Genomic DNA, 9,682 nt, shown 5'->3' with positions numbered 1-9,682 from the left:
GGACCAAGCAGAAAGAATAAGTCTCATTTGGAATCCATCTCCCTGCCTCTCATGGTGCTGCTACTCCTGGCTTAAAAGCTGGCAACCTTGCCTCTAGGAACAGGTTGGACGCCCTATCCTAAGCCTTTGTTCCTGCATCTGCGGAATGATGGACTAACATCACCGAAGTCAGAGGGTTGATGGGGTACTGATTTATCTAATAACAACAATAAATTGCCCCCACCCTTGACTGCTACCCTCAGACCGTGTGGGCGCTCCTGCTGGGCACTTTCCCAGGCCACTTGACTCCTCCTCTCTAGACGATCCTAACAATGTGCTGAGTTGTGCCTGCTGTTCAGTATCTGCCCTCCTAACTAGGACAAGAGAGTGGCACATGGCAGGATGATGGCACTCCATTTTGGCATCTAGCCGAGTGTCTGCAGCACAGAGAGTTCCTCTATCAATATTTGTTGAATGAGGACACTGTAAAATGTTGGAACAAACTCCTAATGGGATCCCCTCCCCACCCCCTGCTCTGTCCCTTGCATTTTGCTCTGCCCCTCTCCAAACCATATTGCCCAGAGGCAATGGAGTCATCTTTGTAAAGGACAAATCCAATGTTCACACCTTTCCTTAAAGCCCTACTCTTCCCTTTGCAGACAAGGAATATGCCAGCACCCCATCCGCAGTCCCTGGCCGTTCCAACTGATGATTCAGCCTCTCGCTCCCCCATGTCTCAGGGCCGCTCCTGGACACTGTGCATTTAGAGCATCCTTGGCCTTCCCCGGAGATTCCCTCTGCCTGACATGTGTCTTCTGCCCCCAAAGATTCTCACTTGTTCTTCCTGGGGAACCTCTGCAGGCTTCCTCCTTTGTGAAGCCTTCCTTGACATAACCACCGACCCCCACTTCGTGTCCTCGCCTCTGTTCTACCCTCCACTTCCAGATTGCCAGTTGCATGTTTCTCTCCTCCAACAAAGGACAGCAAGTTCGGGAGCGGATGGGAGGGGGTGAGGGTGGGAGGTAGCGGGGGATGGGAGGGCGGGAGGCGGACGGGCCAAGGCACTGCTCTGAGTGAGAGGCTGGAGAAGAAGGCGGCTGCAAGGACAAGCCCACACCAGGACACCTGTGGCAGCGGCCACTGAGGTTGTGTCCGGAAACAGACTGCACCCCAGGTGAGCACGTGTGCACCAGCCTCTCCGCACCGAGGCCTGGCACAGGGCCCGGAGTCAGGCGCCAATCCAAATTAGGCTCGAATTCCCTCTGTAAGCAAACAGCAGGACAGGGAACAGAGGCGCCTGCTAATTTTGAATGGATCAACGCTTTCTCTGCTGGAGATGGCCTCAAGTGCGCAAGGATCAAGCCAGGCCCCCTCGCGGAATCAGCTGGGCGTCCATGATGCTGGAGGTACGTGACGGGGATTTTGCCACTGACTTTGAGAACTGGTGATTTTAGCCTGTGATACCTACCTGGATTCTGGATATTTTGAAATAGAAAACAGAAATTAAGGGCATGGTGGAAAGAATGTAGGCTATGCAGTCAGACCGGTCTGGGTTTTTCCCATGGAGTAACCATGGTATCACTCAACTCTCTGAGCCTCAGTTTACCTTTCTGTAAAATGGCAATGTTATAGTACCTGACTTGTGCCCTACCGAGGGATGTATGATACTCCACTCACTGTATCCTGGCGTCTAGTGCTTGCCACAGAGCAGTGGGTCTCCATTGGGGCACCTTCATCCTCCAAGGCATACGTGGCATTGTTTGGAGACATTTTTGATTGTCACAGCAGGGGAGTATTCAACTGGCATCTAGCAGGCCAGAGATGTTGTAAAATATTCTATAATGCACAGGACAATCTCCAAGCCCCCACCAAGGAGTTGTTCCGCCCAGAGTGTCAACAATGCTGAGATTGAGAAGTCTGTCTCACTAGAGTATGTTTGGACATCTGGAGCCAGTAACAATGTTCACTATTAACTATTAATATTATATTATATTAAAATATAATTATTGGGGTGCCCCTGTGGCTCCGTTGGTTAAGCGGCTGACTCTTGATTTTGGCTCAGGTCATGATCTCGGAGTCCTGGGATTGAGCCCTGTGCTGGGTTCCATGCTCTGTGGGGAGTCTGCTTGAGAGTTCTCTCTCTCCCTCTGCCCCTCCCCCTGCTCTCCCTGTCTAAAATAAATAAATCTTAAAAAAATTAAAATATGATTACTATCTCTTTCTACTTACATTTACTGAATATATATTCAGGGAATGTTGAAGAAGCTCCCCCCCCCCCCTTTAGGAAAGGCTCTAATTTCTTCCGAGTTCCTCCCTTTAAGAGGTGGAGTCTCTGTCACCTTTCCTTGAACCTTGGCAGGTTCTGAAAATATGGTGTAAGTGCTGGTATGCTGGTTTATGAAACTAGCAGTTCCGACTCCCTGCCTCTTGAACATCCTCTTTGGGAATCCTGAAACACCATGTGAGAAGTTTGGTTCCTCAAGATTCCCATGCTGGAGAGCTCAAGGCAGGCAACCTTGTGGAGGTTGCCCCAGTGAAGCCCAGGCTTCCAGCTTCCCTCAACAACTACCATTCATGTGCACAGATCCTCTTGGACTCTCCAGAAGAGCCCGCCCAGAAATAAATACTGCTCGCGAAGTGACAGTCAGCATCATGGAGGGGGCATTACCCAGTGGGGTCCTCTCTGAATTCCTGTTCCACAAATTGTGAGATATAATAAAAATGGTTATTGTTTTAAGCTATGATGTGTAATTGGGGTAATTGATTTTGTACCAGAAGATGGCCAAACAAAAGGATTAAAAGTTTTGTGTAATTTATAGTAGTTGATAAGAAAAGATGCCATAATCTTTTCTGAAAAAGAAAAAAAAATACAAAACTGAACATTAAGCTATGTTCATTAAATGGAAACCACTATAATGATTTGAAGATCCCTGGCTGTAAATCACAAAGATCAAAAGTCTTATTACCCTGAATAATGTTGGGCCAATTTTTTGACCTCTTGGAGCCTTAGGGTCTTTAACTGTGTAGTGGATAATAATGTCTATTGCACAGGGTTATTCTGAATATCCAACAGAGGACAATATCTATGAAATTGCCTAATGCAGTTATTGGCACAAAACAGGTACTTGTTAGTGTTTGCTGACTTTTAATACTTTTAGAGGTTAGGAGAGAAAGAATTAGTAAGAATTTGTGCTATGGGGAAATCATTCATGAGATTCACGAACCTTGAGGAAAAGCATAAATTATTATAATTTCAAACTGGTTCCCGAAATAAAATAGGCAGTGTTTTGATTTGACATTGTGTTAGGGTAGGGTAGGGATGAAAGTAGAGTTGTTCAGTGAGAGACCTCAGGGGAGCATTCTCAGAATCCATTTGAGCATGGTCTAGGAGCACTCTGAGAAGGAACTCCATTAATACACATATTGGACTTCAGTCATAGAGAGGATGGAAGAGGGTAAGTAGGAGAGGCAATGGAGCTAAATTTCAAAGATGAACTGCTAGTGTCGTGGGAGAAAGTCTCTTGTGCATAAGCAGCAAAGCCTAGTGAGATGGATTTAGCAACTGTGTAATTTATAGTAGTTGATAAGAAAAGATGCCATAATCTTTTATGGCATCAAGGGTTGGAGGGAAGCGGGTCTTGGCTTGAGTGCTGTGACCACAATGCACACACAACTTGGTGGGGCTGGGGTGACATTGCATCTGAGAAGAAAGTAGTTGCAGAGCACTCTCAGAGTCTGAGCAGGGCTGTTGTGGGATCCCTCTTTGAAAAGAGGAAACAGAATGGGAAACATTTCCTTGCCAAGAGAAGAAAAGTGAGCCAGTAGCCCAGAACAGGGGTGAGCAGCACTGTCTGACAAGGCAAGTTGGGGCGTGAGCCCCGGGGGCAGGGTGCCTAATGGAAACACTGGGAATGGCCTCCCACAAATATTAGCAGGACCATGGCTGCATGAAGGTCCAACATCAGGACTCACAGGGAGACAGAAGGCTAAGGAGAGGCACCCTTGGAGGTAGCGAGAATATTGTGGACTTAGAAATATGGAGAAAACCGAGCCGGGGAATTTAGGTGGAAATTTCAGTCATCCAAGCTGATGAAACTTGGAGGCATTTTGCTTACAATGACATAACAAGGAAACAATCCTAAACTGTGAGTCTCTTAACCTTGCAGAACTTGTATTGGCATAGTCAAGATCTATCCAAAGGAGTTGTTTGCAAGAATCCCCTTTCAGGCAGCTCAAGCTTTTTCCACTCTCCTTGCATGTTTTGTGTACTTAGTTTCCCTAAAGGTCATAAGTGGTCTGAGAAGCTGGACGCATGATGGCTCCATGGTTCACTGGAAAGCTGGGAAATAACTCATGAACCTGACACAGGACAACATACGATCACTGTGGGGAGAAAGCTAGAACATGTCGATCAAACCATGGCTCAATGAGAAGTGGGCTTGGCCTCTAGCTGGGAGTACATGCTGACTCACACAACCCTCCATGGGGGAGCAGGGGGCCAGGCGGAGCTCTATTCCCCTCCCTCTCCTGCTATGTATATCCTTTGGAGTTCGCCTCCAACTCACTACTCTGCCAGGTAGCCCTCACCAGAATGCTACCACAGCATTTCTCCTGGATGCTTGTATCATGTCTATTCTCCCAGTGAAGTCAAGCGCAGTGTGCTCTGGGGATAAAAGCTAGAATATGTAATAAACAAACTTTCTTAGCGTCTTGATGTAACAATTCTATGACTTAAAATTTCCGGACTTGCTCCTTTCATCTGTACAATAAAGATGAGAAACCCACCTTTTCCACAGGTATGTTAACGAGATGGATGTTAAAATATTCTGCCATATCAGGGCACCTGGGTGGCTCCGTTGGTTTAGTGCCAGGCTCTTGGTTTTGGCTCAGGTCAGAACCTCAGGGTTATGAGACTGAGGTCTGCATCAGGCTCTGTGCTCAGCACGAAACCTGCCTTAGATACTCTCCCTCTCCCTCCGCCCTCCCTCTCCTGCGTGTTCTCTTCCTCTCTCTCTCTCTCTCTCTCTCTCTCAAATAAATAAATAAATAAAACTTTAAAAATATTCTTGCAATTTGGGCAATCCCTTCATTATCTCCTCATCCGTCCAGACACTTATCTTGTTCTAAACAAGACCATGGAAATCAGCCTGCCAATCGTACTTGAATTTGTACACTTCTAACGTGTTGTGCTAGGTCATCATAATGCTGAGAAACCCCAGGATGTTAAGGAACATAAACAAGAAGGATGACTATGAGCCATGGTGACTGGACTTGGGCCGTCTTTCCCCATATCCACAAGGGCCAGCAAAGGGGAGAAAATAAGAGTACAGGAAGCTGTTGACCTCTTTCCAAAGTGTTCACAATTCAGATCTGACTTGAGCCTTACAATTACTCTTGAAATAGGAATAGCAGAGGTGACTATTATTATCTTTGTTTGCAATTGAAGGTACTAAGCCTCGGAGAAGTCTGTGTTCAATGCCTGTTTAATACCCAACTTTGGGAGCATGAGAACACTTGCTGGAATGTGGCCCATCTGTGATTTTTCTCCTGTTTTCTTTTTTTTTCTTCTTACTATATGGGTACAAAGATAGGCTTGGAGAAAGGGCCTAATATTTTTTAAGTGATAAATATATTCCATGGAAGCAATATTTCCATTTAATCTTTATAACAACCCTTTAAAGAAGCAAGGATCATCTCCATTTTATTGGCGATAAAAGTGAGGCTCCATGAGGTAAGTAGCTATACCCAGTTAGGTAGCAGGTATGTGGCAAAGTCAGGATTTGAACTCAGCTCTTCTAATTCAAGATCATGTGCTCCTTCCTCCCAGTGGGCCCCCTCTATGTCCAGCATCTCGTGGCAACAGAGGGCTACTACATATCTAAAATGACATTTCAGAAAGAATTCTCTACTAAAATGGCAAGGCAGAAAAAGATTTTACTTAAAGGCAAATTACACATCCACTGCATTTCTCTTTGCTCTGTTAACTTAGTTCTTGAAAAAAAAAGAAAAGAAAGAAAAAAAAGAAAAGAAAAAAGAAAAAAAAGAAAGAAAGAAAGAAAGAAAGAAAGAAAGAAAGAAAAAGTAAAGAAAGAAAAAGGTTACAATTTTGCCTCAAGAGTGGAACTGACACCCTTATCCAGCTGTGACCAGATGGTCCATTATTCATGTGGCACACATTCCTACATTCTTCACTGCCTCACTTCTCACTTGCCTGTGACAGGCTCTCATTTCCACCAGTGTCTTTGGAATATTTTCTGATGGTGACCACACAGAGAGCAAATCCATTGAGCCCTAGGCTCCCGTTAGATTTAGAATAAAGAAAATCTGGTTTGATTTCAATGTCCTATAAAGGATCTTTTTTTGGTGTTATTAGCTGAAGGCATTTTGCACTGTAATCCAAAATTGGAGTCTTCTGCATTGTGGCTTTAAGCTATATGTCAGCAAGTTAACAGTTAAAGAAACCCTAGAGGGAGGCAGGTGGACTCTTATAAATTTCAATCACTGTGGCTGAGGTGACTTCATTGTGGCACAAATGGAGGGACCACAGAGGGAAGGTCTTCTCAGAAAAGGAAGAAAATAGTCCAATTACCAATAAATATGGACATTCTCTCTCTACCTAAAGCCGTGGAGATTTACAAAATCTCATTGTGTAGGCTCAAGTTGAAAATCGGACTATTCACTGAGCACGCAATGTCTGTAAGGTTCTGAGTATGGGCTTTCCATACATGCTATCCTCTTTAATCCCTTTAAAATCCTTGTCTAAAGATGGGTTTACTGTTGATTAGATAAGCAGAGTGATCTGATGGAGGTCCCACAGCTAATAAATGGAAGAGCCTGGAATCTGTATTAAAACACCCAGTGGTCTTTTCCCTACACCTATCGTGTTCATGGACACTCAGAAATCTTGTAGTAGGCCTTATGCCAACAGCATTCCCACAGCCCGCTGGCCTTGGAGGACAAGGGCATTCATAGTTCTGCAAGTCAATGCTATTAGTAACTAAAAATAATAAGAATTGCGATAATAAAGACTGTTCCGCTCAAGGGAAAAAGAAAAAAAAACGTTCAAGTCTAATGACTAAATGGGGAATGACTGTAGTCAGGCAGCCTGAGAACTCTCTGGAATGAACTGTCACAGAGGATGCCTGGGTGGCTTAGTCAGTTAAGTGTCTGCCTTCAGCTCAGGTCACAATCCCGGGATCCTGGGATCGAGACCCACATTGGGCGCCCTGCTCAGCGGAGAGCCTATTTCTCCTTCTCTCTCTGCTTGCCACTCTCCCTGCCTGTTCTCTCTCTGACAAATAAATAAGTAAAATCTTAAAAAAAAAAAAAAAAAAAAAAAAAAGCTGTCCTGGTAGGAAGTGATCCCACATATGTGGATGTGGGATGAGACTGGTATGGATGGAGAGAACCAATCAGTGGGGGAGACAGAGCCAGGAAACAGCAGAAGGGGATCCAGAATAGGGATTAAACGAGAAATTACCTCAATAACTGCTAACTGAAGACTTAAGTCTTCATTTAATGCCAAGTGAGGAGGATCAGGAGAGATATGGCTAAAATCAGACTTCATTTATTCATTTAATGACTGTTTCTTGAGCACTTAATTTATGCCAGACTTATAGACACCAGGCAAAACCAAGGTCTTGGTCTTTACTGTATGCAAAATCCAGGTGTGTGCTTGAGTGCATGTAAATACTTGGGTTTCCATTTATATGTATCAATGTATCATTATACATAAATGGATATATCTATGTAGACAATGCATATGTATATGTAAATGTTATATAATTAATTTTGTGTCTGTTGTCTCTGAGGGGAGAAAGGTAGTGATTTCTCTCAACCAACCTTTCCATTATGATTTTTAAGCTCTGGGTTAGAAAATCCATTACAGTATTGTTGAGGGGAGGAACCTAACTCAAATGGATTCAACCATCACATAAATTCACCTTCTTGGTACCTAGAATGAATCAGTAGTAGTCTTCTTTTCCCACAGACAATTCTTATTTAGGAATGTCATCCCATACGTGGTCACTCAAGATAGGGCAAACAGGCCCATACGAGGCTGCTTGATTCAGCTAGTTAAAGGTTAATGTTGAGGCCAGATTGGAGATTTCAGGACCTCTGTGGGTCTGCAGCCCTATCACTTGTTTGATAAGAACAGCAGGGTTCAGAGTAGGTGAATGCGACTGGATCCCAACAACAACTGATTTTTTTGTCTTGAAAGACAACATAGCAAAGCTGCACAGAATGTTCCAAAGTTCTGGAGTCAGATAATTATGAGTTCAAGACTGGTTCAGCTACTTCTTGGTTTAGTAATTGTTAGTAAATTAATCTTTCTGAGCCTACTATTCTAATCAATGGCAAGTGAATAACAATATTCTCTCAGAATGGTAGTGGAGAATAAATTAGCTTGTACATATAAAGCCTATAGTACAATATCTCACTCATAATAGGTAATTATATCTATGTTTATCTATCTATCTGTCTATCTATCTATCTAACATCTATCTATCATCTGTCTATACATACACCCACCAATATATCCATCTATCTCACAGCTATATGTGGTTGGTCAAGTTTCAGTGTGCCACATTTAACAGATGACCTTGAAGCTATGAACTAGGAAGTCTCTAACTGACACATTAATACTATGATTATTGATCCATAAAGTTTGACTACGACAGGTGTAATAGATAGTGACTTGTCAAAATTGTTTTTGAGAACTTATTCACTTAACGTTTTATTGTTTTTATTTTTATTTCTTGAAGATTTTGTTTATTAGAGAGAGAAAAAGAGAGAGAGGGCTCCCAAGAGAGCATAAGCAGGGGAAGGGGCAGAGGGAGAAAAAGATTCCCCAGCAGGGAAACCGATGTGGGGCTCAATGCAGAGCTTGATCCCAGCACCTGGGAATCATGACCTGAGCTGAAGGTAGAGGCTTAACCAACTGAGCCACCCAGGTGCCTTTCACTTAACATTTTAAAATTAAACATAGAATTTCTATAAACATATATTATTTAAACATATCATATGTTTTAAACTTATGGAATTCACGAAAGCTTTTACAAGAATTATATGCACCCTCTAGATTCATTATATTTTAAAAAATCTGCTTATAATTTCCAAAGTTTGTTAACTTATAAATAATTCTTTATTGATCTTTCCAGTATTTGATCACTAATCTAATTAATAGTTGCCTCAGGAAAGAATAATACTGTTAATTGTGATCAAAATAAAATAGATCAAAAGTATAGAAGATAGATTATATTATTGTTAACAACTATTAAGGCTATTTGGAATGCGATGTACAAATGGTTGTTATTGCTTTTCATTGACCAGATCTACTTCTGGAGTCCTGTTGTACTTGTGATCTATGTCCTGTGGTATAGTCATTGGTCACATTCACACTACCACATGTTCTTCTCTAGTTGTATCTTTTAGTTTTCACAAACCTGAACATTGAATTTATAGAGCACATAGTGAATAGCTACTTTGTTGGTCTGTTCATTCATTCATGCTTGCATTCATGCATTTAACCTTTGTTGGGAGTTTAATCTATTATAGGCATTAAATTGGGTTTGGGGGACACAGTGTGAACTAAAAGATAACCTTCATCTCAAATAAGCTTATGATACAATGTGAATGGGTGGGAGACTGTATAAACATTCAGGCAATTGTAATATGGTGGGCACAGGCAAGAAATGTGAAG

General features: G+C 42.7%; 1 long non-coding RNA gene across 1 annotated transcript; it reads left to right on the top strand.

The window, feature by feature from the left end:
* Positions 1 to 1,052: 1,052 nt before the first annotated feature.
* Positions 1,053 to 2,716, top strand: LOC131827998 (uncharacterized). Its single transcript, XR_009352172.1, has 2 exons — positions 1,053 to 1,385; positions 2,339 to 2,716. It is a non-coding gene; the product is annotated as an uncharacterized LOC131827998 (long non-coding RNA).
* Positions 2,717 to 9,682: the final 6,966 nt, after the last annotated feature.

The sequence above is a fragment of the Mustela lutreola genome, chromosome 3 (assembly GCF_030435805.1).
Source record: "Mustela lutreola isolate mMusLut2 chromosome 3, mMusLut2.pri, whole genome shotgun sequence".
Lineage (NCBI taxonomy): Eukaryota > Metazoa > Chordata > Mammalia > Carnivora > Mustelidae > Mustela > Mustela lutreola.
Note: the sequence above shows the minus strand (reverse complement) of the source record. Positions and strands in the feature narration are given on the sequence as shown.